The following is a 16,606-nucleotide window of genomic DNA, read 5'->3' on the forward strand; positions in this document are numbered from 1 at the left end:
GTAGGATTTCAACCCACGACCCTCAGCATGGTCTTTTGAGTTAGCTTTTATGAAGTTCTTATCAGCATCGGCGTTCACCATTAAGATTTTTACATGTTTTACGACATTTGTTCAAAACCAATCTTCTTAAGAAAACAATTGTTTTTTTACTAATTTTACTGTTTATGTGAGGCTTAATTTAAAACAAAAGTGTTTTGCATAAGTCATTCCACACCAAGTGTACATCAAGCATAATCGGCCATAACCGATTTCATTCAAATTGTGATCAAACATTTACTTGAAATATGCAACAACCCAATTGGTAAACCTCTAAGTTCATGCGGCCACTCTCTGTGATTCCAAATTTGTAAATCCATATTTATGCTTATTTGCCGGTACCGACAGAGAATTACTGAAGCACCAAAATTCATAACATAGTAACGAAAAGTCCTAAAAAATGATATTTTGAATTCAACCGAAAGATGTTTACCTCAACTACAGGGTTTCCCAATTGGTAGTCTGCGGACCTTTAGGGGCAGTGACGCCCTATCAAAGAGGTCGAGAAGCCAGTTTTGGGAATTTATTTGTCCTTGTGACTTATTTAATTCTGATACAATATTTTAAATTCATCATTGTTAACATGATGTTCATAATCAGATATAATTCGCCGCTGTTACTTTATAAGGGCGAATTTAGCAGATCTAAAGAGAAATCGATAATTGCAAATAAGTTTTTATGGAAATTCAATGATAAAATATTTCAAAATTTTATTTCACCGGCACATCTGAGCATGAGCATGAGGATGATTGACCACCCGCAGATGCTACTCCATTATTGCAAGAACAGCTGTACTTACTCAGGGAACCAACAGACACTACTCGGGATCAGTAGCATCCTCAATGTGTAAGTACTGGTGCTCTCATTATTATAACAAATAATAACGATGCCGGCTGCGTCCGAATGCAGGTCAATTTAGGGATGGGAGGGAAATGTTGACGTGTTGCTTGCTTTATGGAAGCGTCCTCTGCACTTCCACTAGTAGACACTGGGAGTTTCGATATGGGAAAGGTTTGGGTAAAGGATTCGTTTTGGTAAACGATAAATATATAATTTTAAATGATGCGCCTACTTGGATTCGCGATATTACTCGATAAAAGCATTGAACGCCGAACAAGTGTTCGTCGCTCGCCCCTCAGGAGCAAGCGACAAGATCAAGGATCAAACACTACTCTTTATCTCACCGGCACATTCAAAAGATAATTTATATTTCAAATGAACGTGTATAAAGCTACACAAATTCAAATATATAAATTTAGGGTAAGACGGGGAAATATGAGCACCCGCCATTGTTGAGACTGGTTGAAATAATTTTATTAAAATAACGTCATAAACTGTCGAATTCCTCATAAAAGTTATAAGAATTTAATAACATGGGTTATTCTCCCTAAGTTGTGAAAATATAAATCTCTCTTATAAAAAATAATCAGATAAAATAGGACTTTTGTCGTCAAACAATGTTTTGACCAAATTTTTGTTTTTCACCTAACAATTCAAGCCTTTTGGAGAGTCACTTAGTATATAAAGAAAAAAATAGTCATATTTTTTTATAGGGCATCACTTAATTTAATTATTTTTCATAAGTCAGGGCAAGATTAGCACTTCTCATGAAAATAAGAAAGTCAGATAATTGGTGGAACCCTCTCAAAGTTAACGTCAACATTTCTGGTAAAAGTTATGCTGGATATCTGAAAAGGTACTCGGATTCATACTGGGCAAGTTTGAAGCAGCACGATTACTAAAATGTTCAGAGCCTCCTGTAAAATTTCTCATAATGTATATGGAAAACTCCTTCGCCAGATCTCTGAGATTTCCTGGTGAACTACTTTGGAGACACCTGAGTAAATCTCCCTAATTATGTGAAATGCCTGAAGGTAATTCACAAGGAAATGGTCAAAGAATTCCTAGGAATGTGTTCAACGGCGAGATTTCATTTTCAAATTTTTAATTCCCAAGATTTTTTTCTAGGAGATCTTTGTTAAATTTATGGGAGAACTTTGAAGGATTGATCGTTGTTTTGAAATTGATAAAACTCTTCTGGCTCATTAAAATTCAAAATTCAAACAAACCTTTTGTTTAAAAAAAGTTTTGATATCAAGAAATTTCTGCTTGAGTACGATAGGAAAATATGAAAAAGTGATGGTTTTTATGGGCATGAAATGCTTGAGCCGTTCTTGGTACACTGTTCCAGTGGATGCGCTAATGCTCTAGCCGTTCGGTAATGATGCAATGAGTTTCAAACAAAGCTGATGATTTCCACATATGTTCAATATTTTTACCTCGGTAGCAGTCTCTGAGACGTTTCTTCATTTTCATACATCTATTTTCAATACTTCTTCCACAAGTTGATCCATTACTGAAACATAAAAGCGGAGTAAAAATTTTGCGAAAATTTGGCAAATGTGTCATTCCAGACCAAGTGGCCACAGTACGCATAATCGACGACCACCAATATCGATCAAATTTTGATGAAATGTTCAATAACTTAGAACATGCAAAAAGCTTATTACCACCCATCGGTTCATAACCTTTATTGCAAATTTGTCAAAAACCCACGATTTGGATTACATTCTTCTTCTACAAAATGCTCAACTTTGACATGCTGTAACTTTGTTTCACTACAAGCAATCGGTATGAAATTTTGGCAGGACTTATTATCAAAAAATATGAAATTTTTCATACTACCGGTCAAAAATTTAAGCACCAGGTGAATTCGCTCAAAACAATAGTAGGTTCTGTTAACACATCAACAGTACACCGATAGAATCGGTCGATGGAAGAAGAAGCATGAGCGGTAACTCTTGCTCCCCAAACAAATATTCCGGTTGAACGTTAGGTCCACGCATGATCCACTAAGATTGGTTGCTTTTGTGGGTTCCGAAGCCAGTTTGAGGTTGAGGTACTTCTCCATGAAGTCCGCGAACTCCATGTTCTCCTCTTTGCTCAAACCGATGCCAGTCACTATGATTGGCATGATCTCCTTTTGATACTCGAGGAAGTTCCGCACCATGAAGAACTTCTTCTGCTTCGTCGTGGTATCCGGGGAAATATAGAGGCAAACCTGCGATTCCAGAGCTCAGCCGTCATGGTCCTGCAGGAAGCGAGTGGCCTAACTGATCGGTTTGTTTGAAGATACCAATATGTGCGCGATCCACACCAAGCGTGTCAGCATCATGCCCAAGGACATCCAGCTGACTCGTCGTATCCGTGGAGAACGCGCTTGAATTGAATTGCAGCACAATTTCAAACAAAACGGCTCTTTTCAGGGGCACAACAATGCATTCGACGTAAAAGAGTTACAACCAGAGACATTTCATCTATTACTATTAATTGATTAATTAATTTATTTATCAATTATAATTTTGGATGATTAGCTTTCAACGGAGAGAAATGGCAAAGAAAGTTTTACCTAGGTTCCCGTCGCTCGGATCGAACGGCGGTAGCATTTTTGCAGTCGTATTTCGTATTTCGATACAATTTCTTACCAAATAAAAATCAACAAAGCTGTTGCTGATTAGTTTTAGGTCTTTGTTTGACAAGTTGATACTCTGATCGCTCTAGCATGCATTTACATGTAGCGACGACAATAACGGCATTATTCAAAGTAAGTAAAGTTTGTAAGAATACTTAAAATATATCCCCGAGACCGATTTCAACTTCTGATACGGTTGATATAATTAAATTTCTGTTAGATATCAGGGATTTTCTTAGGAAATTGCCTACATTAAGGCGTTTTCATTGCAATTCTTGAAATTAATTATTCATTATATCTTTAAATATTGCATTATTCAGATTCATGGAGCTCATATTCATTATGTAGAGTCGTTTCAAAAAATAACAATAATCGCATTAACAAGGGATCAATTTCACCCCGAAATGGGATCCCCGATTTTCTATTTAAGGGATGATTTTTAGCACTAAAAACACTTTTTTTAGAAAATGTTGGTACATGAGCCAAAGAAGCTGACCGTCGTACTTGTTTTCCTGCATTCAGTTGTTTGGCATTTTCAACATTATTGAAAACAGACAAGAAAAACCATGAAAAACGATCAGTTTCACCTGAAATTACGGTACATGTAAACAAAGATGATTAAAAGGAAAAAGATGATCGACTCTTTATTTTGCCATACATTTTGCCAGGCAATGGACATGCCCTATTTCAATTGCAGAGATTTGCAGTAGACAAGATGTCCCGGGCCCGATCTATCTGACAAGCCAATCGAGCCCTCTGTCACCATAGAAGATGGTGTCTCCATCATGTCGATAGCCTGTATTTTGCCGACGACACGCTATTGGCCGGTACGCTGATCATAAGTACTGTGCAAAAGGATAGGACAAGAAACGGTCAAGGAATGATTTCGCTACCGAAATTACTTTAGCTGTACGCAGCTGAGAAGTAGAGCTGATTTCATAACGTCGGTAACGCCTGCCATACAAATCAAAGGGAGCTGTCACTTTTCCGAACGGAAAAATGTGGCGCTCAATAGGGTCCTAAAGGCCTGTCCCGATTTCAATACCAAACGCTTAAGTTTAGGCTAAAAACACATGTTTACTCAATTTTTTATGTTTTTCTTTTGATTAGGTTTAAAAAACATTTTTTGACGTTGGATAACGTCTTACGGCAACATACTGGGGTACAATTTCGAAAAACGAAAAATCGCTCGCGTCACGAAAAGTGGTTAGATTTTGACTGTTAATAACTTACTAACGCACTCATAGATTTTCAAGATTCTTGCACCAATCGATTGGAAATCTTTCTACGAATCTACTCCAATAATGAAAGCTATTGATTTTCATGACTAAACTATTGAAAAATGAGTAAATATCGAGGCATGTCTTAAATTCCATAGAAGAGCACAATTTTCTTGCTGTTATAAGGTTTTGACGTTTTGAAGTTGACATGTATTGTAACTTCGGGTGAAAATGATCATTTCATGGTTTTTCTTGTCTGTTTTCAATAATGTTGAAAATTCCAAACAACTGAATGCAGGCAAGTACGACGGTTAGCCTCTTTGTGCAATATTTAAAGAAATAATGGATAGTTAATTTCAAGCATTGCAATGAAAACGCCTAAACGTAGGCAATTTCCTAAGTAACTCCCTGATATCTAACAGAAATTTAATTATGTATTTCAACCGTATGAGCTAATTGGTAAAAGTTTAGAAGATGAAATCGGGCTCGGGGATATATTTTAAGCATCCTTACAAACTTTACTTATTTTGAATAATGGCGTTGTCGTCGTCGCTACCTACATGTAAATGCATGCTAGAGCGATCAGAGTATCAACTTGTCAAACAAAGAGCTAAAACTAATCAGCAACAGCTTTGTTGATGTTTTGATTTGGTAAGAAATTGTCGATCGAATCGAAATACGCACAAAGAGAAGACTGCACAAATGCTACCGCCGCCAGACCCGAGCGACGGGAACCTAGGTAAAACTTAGTTTGCCATTTATTTCCGTTCAAAACTAATCATCCAAAATTATAATTGATAAATAAATTAATTAATAATAATAATAATAATAATAATAATAGTTAATAGTAATAGATGAAATGCCTCGGATTGTAACTCTTTTATGTCGAATGCATTCTTGTGACCCGTTTTGCTTGAAATTGTGCTGCAATTCAATTTAAGCGCGTTCTCCACAGATACGACGAGTCAGCTGGATGTCCTTCGGCATGATGCTGACACGCTTGGCATGGATCGCGCACAGGTTGGTGTCCTCAAACAAACCGACCAGTTAGGCCACGCTCGCTTCCTGCAGGACCATGACGGCCGAGCTCTGGAATCGCAGATTTTCCTCTACATTTCCCCGGATACCACGACGAAGCAGAAGAAGTTCTTCAAGGTGCGGAACTTCTTCGAGTATCAAAAGGAGATCATGCCAATCATCGTGACTGGCAACTTTAACATCGATTTGAGTAAAGAGAGAACATGGAGTTCGTGGACTTCATGAAGAAATACCTTAACCTCAATCTTTCTTCGGAACCTACTAAAGCAACCAATCTTAGTGGATCATGCGTGGACCTAACGTTCAACCGGAATATTTGTTTGAGGGACAAGAGTTACCGCTCATGCTCATGGAAGTCAGGGAACACATTCAGGATTGCGTTGTCTGCAAGGAAACCAAAGCTGCCAATGTGTGCTTAGCCCCACCCCTGGGTGAACAGCGGATTACCAGTCACCCCTGGCAAATCATAGCTTTAGACTTTATAGGGCCACTACCTAGAAGTAAAAAGCAGAACCAATATATATATTGTCGGTAATTGATCTATTTAGTAAATGGATCATGTTGGTACCTTTTCGTCGAATAGATAGTGTTGCCCTTTGTACCACTCTAAGGGACCAGTGGTTCTTTCGGAACTCTGTACCGGAGGTGGTCATCACCGACAATGCGTCATATTTTCTTTCGCGAGAGTTCCGGAATCTCTTGCAGCGGTTCGATGTGAGGCACTGGTTGAATTCAAAATATCATTCCCAGGCCAACCCGGTGGAACGGGCACACCGAACAATCAATGCCGCGATTCGCACATACGTGCGAGAAGATCAAAGGCTTTGGGATTGCAAAATATCCGAAATTGAAACTGTCCTTAACACGTCCTTGCACTCCACAACGGAAATGACCCCGTATTTTAGCACGCACGGATACGAAATGATGGTCAAAGGTTCCGATCACCGGCTCAATGAGTCCGCGACCGTTTTGTCTCCTGAGGAAAGAGCCAAACAACAAACAGAAATATATGGAAAAGTTTGCGATTTGGTCAAGGAAAATCTCACTAAGGCACATAATGAATGTAGAAAACGGTATAACTTAAGGCACCAAAGATTCGGGAAAGAGTTCCAAGAAGGACAATTAATATTTTACCGGAACATGAAACTTTCCAGTGCAATTGAACATTACAACGCCAAATATGGGCCACAGTATTTGCCAGCTCGAGTGGTCAAGAAAAAGGGTTCCTCTTCGTATGAACTCGAGGATCTTGATGGAAAATCTCTCGGAGTTTGGCCCGCCGCGCACCTTAAGTCCGGCTGATTGGTTCCTTTAGCACAAATAAGTATAGGCTATCCAGGATCAGTAGTAAATCGCACCTCAGGTCGAATACGTTAGAAATTAGATGAATCTGCTTGTTGCATTCCTTTGCTTTCAACGAACGATGAACGCCCACGTAAATAATGTTATGCTTTTTTTTATTCATCTGTCAAATTATTGACTGAAGTTGGCTGCGATGGAAACGGCGAACTGCACGAAAGGAGTGCGTTCACAGTATTTTTCTACTCCCCACCGTAGAATTTCAGGGACGGGTATCGTCCTTCCTTCCTTCCTTCCTTCTGGCATTACGTCCCCACTGGGACAAAGCCTGCTTCTCAGCTTAGTGTTCTTAAGAGCACTTCCACAGTTATTAACTGAGAGCTTACTGTGCCAATGACTATTTTTGCATGCGTATATCGTGTGGCAGGTACGAAGATACTCTATGCCCTGGGAAGTCGAGAAAATTTCCAACCCGAAAAGATCCTCGACCGGTGGGACTCGAACCCACGACCCTCAGCTTGGTCTTGCTGAATAGCTGCGCGTTTACCGCTACGGCTATCGTCCTAAAGAACCCAAAAGGAGTGTGGGGTATAAAACGTACCCAAACAACCAGTTAAACCTTTGGCAAGGAATATTAAATTGCTGAATGGAGAAGCAGCAATCCGAATTCAAGGCAGTAGGTGCCTCGAATCAAAATCCGCCAAGTCGATATGCGTCTTGCGGAGCTTATAGGAGTTACGGTAATACAGAACAGTAAAAAATATATTAAGTTTTGGAATGCGTGAGAGTGAATGAATGCGTAAGGGCCCACTGAATGAAGATGCAAGATAAGTATGAATGGATATTAGGTAGTATAGGATTAGAAACAGAGAATAAAATCTGCCAAAGAAGAGGCCTAAATTCTTCCCCAAATTTTAAAAGTGAAGTTCAATTCCTTTCCATACAAAAAAAGAAATGGAGGTCAATAGCGAAAAATAGTTCATTTACTTAAGAAAAATAAAACGAGAGTTTATATTGAGAAAGCTATTTCAGGAGAGTTCATTGTTCAAAGAAAGTGAAGGCAAACTAGTACGAGCTTTAATTTACCTCAGAACCAAACCGGCCCCATTATCAGGAAAGTCCAAAAGGTGCCGTTATTAGGAAGCCTTTTTAGATTACCAATGGAAATAATCACGTACGAAATGTGGAAATAAAATTAAGCTTACAATGAAGCTTAATTTTTCTCCCGCTGAGGGATAATTGTTACCGCTAACGTTAACAATGCAGTCAACAGACCTGTTGTGCTATCCCTGGTAGATTACTAATTTTTGAATTAATACCACAAACATTTGTGAGACTTCGCATGCAGTAGCTGTTAGGTGAAATAAACCCCAAAATTTACCCATTAGCGGGTTTATTTCATCTCAAAATTTGTCAATCAACTAACGCTACTCCGGATGCCGCACATCTCTACGGGCGAATTTGTTGAGGGCCACTCAACATCCGAGGCGAAAAAGGAAAGTGGAAGATACGAAGGGGCGAAGAGGAGGACTTGCGGAGGAGTGGAATTCCGAAGGAGCCGAAGAGAAGAGTTAGTTGGTCTTGAACTGCGAAATAGAACACACCTAAGGAAAACAAAAAAGTCAAGTAGAAGTTGTCGGTGACATTCGGGGGAAGCTAGAACGCCCAGGAACATCCAGTGAAGGTGGAACCGGAGGATTCAACCATTATTCGACCGGCCAGCCTTCGCAACTAGATCTGGCTCTGGCAACTGGCTCTCAGCGTAGGCGATAGCGGTCTCCGGTAAATTGTGCCACCACGTGCCTCTTTGGCAGGCCCACGAACATCCTAACCAAAAATTCCGCCAGCCAACCGGGGATATCCAGCCAACTAAGACTGTCGCCTAAAACCATTTTGAGCGGGTCATCGTCCGAATAGTAGAAGTATCCGTCAGCGTAGGCGATTGCCGGCAGAGTCCTCCGGATAATCGGGCCACCACGTGCGCCCACTGCCAGGTTCTAACCGAGGATTACGCAAGGCTTCGGCACGGGTCAAGCGAACCGTCCCCATCCGGCCGAAACCCAGAAACGTACGCCTGCCACGTGGCCCACCCTGTTAGCAGTCCAGCAAGGCCTTCCAGAAGTTGCCCGATTACCAGTTCCCGAAGCCAATAGTCACCGAGCCGCCCTACAGCCCAAGCTATGTGGTGTAAGCACCCTCTTCCCTCTGTTCTGCCTACTATGGGCCCCACCTACATCAATCGGCCGCAACGTTACTAACCCCTTTAACCCTAACCCGCTAAGATGAAAATAAAAGTTAAGTAAAATGTATCAGGTTGCTTTTGTTTCAACACTATACACAAATCCTTGGGTTGCATGCACGTCCGTTGACTCTGTACCGTTCCTTTCCACTTCGTATTGTTCCGTGTGTTCCCTAAGCAGGCAGGGCCGACCCTGAGAAGGCCTTCCTATGAGCTAGTCGTTTGTCGCAATTGGCGCCCAACGTGGGGCTCGAACCCACGACCCTGAGATTAAGAGTCTCATGCTCTACCGACTGAGCTAGCCGGGGGGTGTCGCAATTGGCGATCCGCGTAAAGTAAAATAAAAAAATATTCGTAATATAATTACAAATATTTTTTTTTACCTGCTTGGAGAGACACACGAAAACTTTTTCGTTGGTTTATCGGGAGAACTACTTAGTGACGTCATCAGGGAGGACTGGGTGGATTTTGGCTAAGGTTTGTTTGAATCTCTTGCTTCTCTTACTGGTCCGAGTCACACCCTGCGATAAATGAAACTCTTTTGAATTGCTCCGTGATTTGTTGGTTAGTATTAGTATTGTAAACATTATTGCTGATTTCTTACTATTTTTCGCTATCATTTGTACTATATATGAATATTGAATTGCTATGAATTGAATTGAACTTTAAGGTTATATATAAGCTAGGTTTAAGATTTATTGTTGAATTTTTATATTTTTTTGACGTAGAAGTACGTCTTTCTTCTCTATACAGGAGTGAAATTGGAATTTCAAAACCAAGAGCGTTACGCTGGCATGAAATATTTTAAACGTTTATAACATTTCGCTGGCTTAACGAAATTTCTTGATTAGCACCTCGATCGAAAGATAAGACATCAAAGCTTCATGTCGTTTACTTACTGAATCCCACATACCTGTCCAAATAGTTTAATAACTGTTTTAAAATATAACGTTGATTTCAAGCAAATCTATAAATAGGGGTGGCTAGAGAAAATTTGACGTCATTTGCTTTTCACTCTCCGATTGGCCCGCACCTCAGCAGGCGAAAGATCGGCTTGCTCTGACCGGGCGTGCTTCTCAGGCACAGACATCGATAGCGATCGACCCCCCCGTTTATCTTGCTTCGCTCAAATCAAACTGTCGAGCGAGCGAGAGAAGATGCCGTCCGAAGCTACAGCCATCACCGCTGCTGCCGCCTAGAAGAAGAAGAGGAAGCAGTCCACAGGTGAATTTGCGGTCGAACTGTGAACACGGTCGGGCGAGTCATTCTCGCTTTGTGGTTCACCGCTTGTTTGCGTTCACCCAGCCATCGTCATCGCCGCCGCAAATTTCATCGGCCGAGGAGCTGTTGACCCGCGCTTCAAAATTTCGACTCGTGAATCATCATTGGTGGTCAAGAAGCAATCCCGTTAGGAGCAAATACCAGAAGCCCCCTGAGTTTTGCTGGTCCGAGCAGTGTTATTTATCCGTAACAACATCGAAGCTAACAAAGCCATCGGTTCTTTTCAGAGCCATCAAATTTGTGGAAAAGAGTTAAAAGAGAAATATTTCCGACTTTATTTATAACTTCTAATAATCGTAAATCAATTTCACGGCTTCATACAAAATTTCATTTGTCATGAATAATTTATGACTCAACCATTTGAGATTGTACTCGCGGACGCTGCTGCAGTGCCGTCGGGGTGAGTGCTCAACATTTCACAAATATTGTAAAATAGAGTGGCATTTCCAACAGTGCCTTTTATGTTCCATATTTTATGGGAACACTTTGATTAGGAAAATTATCCCATGTAACAAAATTGCGACATATTTAGAATGCTTTTGAAAAGACATTCTCATTGAAAAATTGTAATAATTTTGGCACCCATGGATCAGAAATTTACCGTCATAATAAAGAAAACTATTCATTATCAATAGCTCGTATTGAATATTTAGGGAATGCCAATCATTCCAACAATTCATGTTCGACCAATTTCTCACGTATTGGTATTCTCCGCAATTTTCAAGTAATTCCAAGCCCAACACATTATTGGCACATAAATGGGTATGATTGTTCGATCAGAAAGCGAAGAGCACAAAAGGGAGGAGCATCATCTGCTATTCCAAGGTTATAAAACATGCTGCCTTCGTTGGATTCAGTTTCATTCCATTTCCGCTTTCGAGCTGGTAAGAGCTCCTCCGAACTTGCTTAGCGAGAAGTACCTCGGGGCTAGAAGCCTGCTGAGCTGTTAATCCAGAATCTGGTTTGTGAAATCGCTCAAGATTTCAAGATTGAGCTACGTTTCCAGATTTCAACTAAATCCCTGTGATCCGCTCCCTGTTGCTGTTGTGCACCCATGAAATATTTAGCTGGTTTGTCGAATAAACTGAGAACTTATTCACATCTTCTTATTCTTCTTCTTCTTCTTCTTCTTCTTGGCATTAACGTCCTCACTGGGACAGAGCCTGCTTCTCAGCTTAGTGTTTTTATGAGCACTTCCACAGTTATTAACTGAGAACTTTCTTTACCAAAGTTTCCATTTTTGCATTCGTATATCGTGTGGCAGGTACGATTATACTCTATGCCCAGGGAAGTCAAGAAAATGTCCATTACGAAAAGATCCTGAACCAACCGGGAATCGAACCCAGACACCTTCAGCATGGCTTTGCTTTGTAGCCGTGGACTCTAACCACTCGGCTAAGGAAGGCCCCAACTTATTCACATGCATTTGCAACTTTTTCGATTTTCCATACAAAATATTTTCCAATGAAACTTTCACAGAACATCAGATGTAACTTGAGTTTTAACATATATTTTTGAATATTTTTTCCAATCACAAGTTTATAAGTAATAACGGTTTGACTAAACTGTAATTTTCGACGAAAAATTCAAAACTTTTTATCTTAAAATCTGATAACCTTACACAAAAACTGCCTTCAGCAAACTTATTCATCTCGTCAAAATCTACAACTTTGCTGAAGATACCATGAAGCTATTCCTTCAATATGTTTAGTTATGTCAATTATAAAAAATCGTCAAAAAATTCTCTTTAGTCAAACCGTTACTGCTTTTCAACGTGTGATTGGAAAAATCACTCAAAAATATATGTTAATATTTAAGTTATGTCTGATATTCTGTGAAAATTTCATTCAAATCGGTCCATGAATAACTGAGATATAGTTGGTCATTTTGCATGAAAAATCAAAAGAGTTTCAGTTTTTTTTCTCAGCGAAGAATCACACCATCAACGAAAATAGCGCGAAAGCAATAACCAATCGCGTGCGAGTAGCGAACGGAGTGACGAAACAACCAAGCTTTAACCCCACCACTCGCCATCGGTAAACGGAGCTCGAGCAAATAAAACCACTGGTTGTTCTGCTCCCAGCTCATTCACAAATCGAACGGCATAACGAACGGATCAAGCAACGGAGCAGCAAAGAAGAGCGCGTGAAAGCCACAGCAGTGTGCGAGTAGCGAACGGAACCAGAGAGCAACGAAGCGAAAGCAACAACTGAAAAACATTCAGTGGACGGATTAGTAGTCAGCGCCAACCGGCGACCTGTTGGAAACTAACGCCAGCGAAATATACACCATCTGCCTCTCCTTACCATTCATATTCTTGTACTTGATGAATTCAATGAAATGGTTTGGTTTGGCGATGGAGCAAAGAGTTATTTAGGATGATTTTACTTAACAAAGAGTTGTTGATAAATATTCCAATCAATAAGAGTTGTTTTGAAAAAGTTCACTTTTAGCAGAATTTTCCTCGGAAAATTTCTGCTTTACCAAAGAGTTGATAATGAAATTCCTGCAGCAAATGGTCGAGTTTCTCCCCACGAATATTTCCAGCCAGGACCAGTCATGGCCCCCGCTTCCAAAATTCTCGAGTACGGAAATTGGAAAATGTATTAAAATTGCGACAGATAGTTGCTCATTACAATTGGTCAGGAAACAGTTTATTGAACAGTTTTTAAAATCTGTCGCAATTTTAATACATTTTCCAATTTCCATACTCGAGAATTTAGGAAGTGTTCCCCCATTATATGATAAATCAACGATGCTGTTAGAAATACCATACAATGCTGAGTAGTATGATGTTATTACGGTCCGACGGCGCTGCAGCGGTAAATTCTCAAACTCATGTAATTATGTGGGGTAAATTATGTGAACCAAATTTTAGTATACCGCGATATTTACATCATTATAGATAAATCAGTAAATATCATCCAATAAACCCTTTTATGAACGTATGTTGGCCCTGAAAAGGGCCGATTGAGCTTGGATGCTGTGACCACGAGTTTACCACGAGTCGAAATCTAGAAGCGCGGATCGGTCAACCTAGAAATCTTGAGCGATTTCACAAACCAGATGCTGGATTGGCAGCTTGAAGATTAACAGCTCTGCAGATTTCTAGCAGCGAGGTACCTTTCGCTGAGCAAGTTCGGAGGAGCTCTTACCAGCTCGAAAGCGGAATTGGAATGAAACTGAATCCAACGAAGGAAGCATGTTTTATAACCTCAGAATAGCAGATGATGCTCCTCCCTTTTGTGCTCTTCGCTTTCTGATCGACCAATCTGGGGAATGGGTATGTGCCAATAATGTGTTGGGCTTGGAATTACTTGAAAATTGCGGAGAATGCTAATGCGTGACAAATTGGTCGAACATGAATTGCTGGAATGATTGACATTAAGTAAATATTCAATACGAGCTATTGATAATGAATAGTTTTCTTTATTAAGGCGGTAAATTTCTGATCCATGGGTGCCAAAATTATAACAATTTTTCAATGAGAATGTCTTTTCAAAAGCATTCTTAATATGTCGCAATTTTGTTACATGTGATAATTTTGCAAATCAAAGTGTTCCCATAAAACATGGAACATCAAAGACGCTGTTGGAAATGCCACTCTATTTTACAATTGTTGTGGAATGTTGAGCACTCACCCCGACGGCACTGCAGCAGCGTCCGCGATTACAGTCTCAAAATGTTTAGTCATAAATTATTCATGACAAATGAAATTTTGTATGAAGCTGTGAAATTGATTTAGGAATATAAGAAGTCATATATAAAGTCGGAAATATTTCTCTTTTAACTCTTTTCCACAAATTTGACGGCCCTGAAAAGGGCCGATGGCTTTGTTAGCTTTGATGCTTTTACAGATAAATAACACTGCGGGATGTTATCAGTTGATTGCCATGGTCAAACGGGGAATCCTCAACTCAAATGTATAAATTTGAGCAAGTTATTTGCTTATACGACGAACCGAAAGTTTCGTGGCGTGAATGGCGCACAACAGTAACAGGTAGTGGATCACCGGGCTTAAGTCGAAATCTGATGATGGCGGCGATGACGATGGCTGGGTGAACGCAAAAAAGCGGTGGAGCACAAAGCGAGAATGACTTGCCCGACCGTGTTCACAGTTCGACCGCAAATTTTCCTGTGAACTGCTTCCTCTTCTTCTTCTTCTTCTTCTTCTTCTTGGCGGCGGCAGCGGTGATGACTTTGGCTTCGGACGGCATCTTCTCTCGCTCACTCGACAGTTTGATTTGAGCGAAGCAAGACAAACGGGGGCGTCCTTCGCTATCGATGTCTGTGCCTGAGAAGCACACCCGGTCAGAGCCAGACGATCTATTGCCTGCTGAGATGCGATCCAAGCGGAGAATGGAAAGCAAATGACGTCAAATTTTCTCTAGCACCCCTATTTATAAATTTGCTTGAAATCAACGTTCTATTTTAAAACAGTAATTAAACTATTTGGACAGGTATGTGGGATTCAGTGAGTAAACGACATGACCCTTTGATGTCTTGTCTTTCAATTGAGGTGCCATTCAAGGAATTTCGTTAAACCAGCAAACAGTTATAAGAGTTCAAAATATTTCATGTCAACGTAAGGCTCTTGGTTTTAAAATTCAAATTTCACTCCTGTATAGAGAATGTTTATGTTACTTTCAAACTGTGCGGCATAATCTGCGTTTGCATTTACGCATCTAGTTCCCGATGGTTAATGCCTGTGCTTTTACTGTTCATAAGTCGCAAGGTGGAACTTTCCCCGAGGTCGTATACGACTATGACAAAAGCCTGGATCAGCAATTGGTATATGTTGGTTTGTCGCGGGTTACTTCACTGCAAGGACTATTTTTGACAAACTCTTCCAATTTTTTTAAGTTCCATCACGCCAAAAGCAGCAATTCTCCCAAGAGGGTTGACTTGAGGAATGAGCTGCAGCGCTTAGGCAATCATCGATAAGTGACGCTTTGAGACGAACTGCGTGAAATACTGGATCATAGCGGCCAAGCCTGCATATTGATGAGTAGGTGTCAATGTACAGAGCATAAATGCTCATGCAATGGATATTGCTACAGCCCAAAGCACTGGACCGATTCTATCGATTCTAACGATCGAAGCACCCGAGCTATCAAACATCTAATCTACTGGAGGAGTTTGGCGAACTACAGCTGGAGCCAGATCACCCAACCAAGCAACACAAGGAAGCAACGACCAAACAAACAAATTCAATCATCTGGCATTATTCCTGGAACACCAAACAAGAGTTTACTTCTGAAAACTTCATCCGATCAATAACAACACAAAACTAGTACACTTACAAATTCATGCACATGACAAATCAAATTATTAATCATCGTAGTTCTACGTCAACCCCGCGGTAATGTAATAGACTTTACCCACCCCAAATTTTTTTGAATTGATTTGAACTAGAAATGGCAGAAGGTGGGAAGAATTTAGAAGTCAAAGAGGAGGATCTAAGGATTCTCTTTTACGATATTCGCGTAGACCATTTAAATGAAGATGAGCTCGATTTTGAATTGGAAATACGAGATATTGTTTTCGGAAAAGAAGAATCTATGTGCAGAAAACGACGGGCTTTGAGAGAAAGATTAAAGCAGGAAAAGACGGAGAAGTCAATGGTAGACTATTCGTTAAAAAGGGATCCGAAAAATGAAATCATAGAGTGTGAGAACAAATTACAAACAATTGAAAGTACTGGGTAGACTATTCGTTAAAAAGGGATCCGAAAAATGAAATCATAGAGTGTGAGAACAAATTACAAACAATTGGAAGTTCAGGAAGAGATTTACCACCCAGATAAATGCTCATGCAATGGATATTGCTACAGCCCAAAGCACTGGACCGATTCTATCGATTCTAACGATCGAAGCACCCGAGCTATCAAACATCTAATCTACTGGAGGAGTTTGGCGAACTACAGCTGGAGCCAGATCACCCAACCAAGCAACACAAGGAAGCAACGACCAAACAAACAAATTCAATCATCTGGCATTATTCCTGGAACACCAAACAAGA

The 16,606-nt window shown here is 40.2% G+C and overlaps 1 protein-coding gene and 1 non-coding gene across 5 annotated transcripts in view; both read right to left on the reverse strand.

Moving 5' to 3' along the window:
• Positions 1-16,606, reverse strand: part of LOC5570034 (somatomedin-B and thrombospondin type-1 domain-containing protein) — a 254,422-nt gene that overhangs the window by 91,863 nt on the left and 145,953 nt on the right. The window lies entirely within an intron of this gene.
• On the reverse strand, positions 9,540-9,612 carry Trnak-cuu. The gene has a single exon. It is a non-coding gene; the product is annotated as a tRNA-Lys (tRNA).

The sequence above is a fragment of the Aedes aegypti genome, chromosome 3 (assembly GCF_002204515.2).
Source record: "Aedes aegypti strain LVP_AGWG chromosome 3, AaegL5.0 Primary Assembly, whole genome shotgun sequence".
Classification (NCBI taxonomy): Eukaryota; Metazoa; Arthropoda; class Insecta; order Diptera; family Culicidae; genus Aedes; species Aedes aegypti.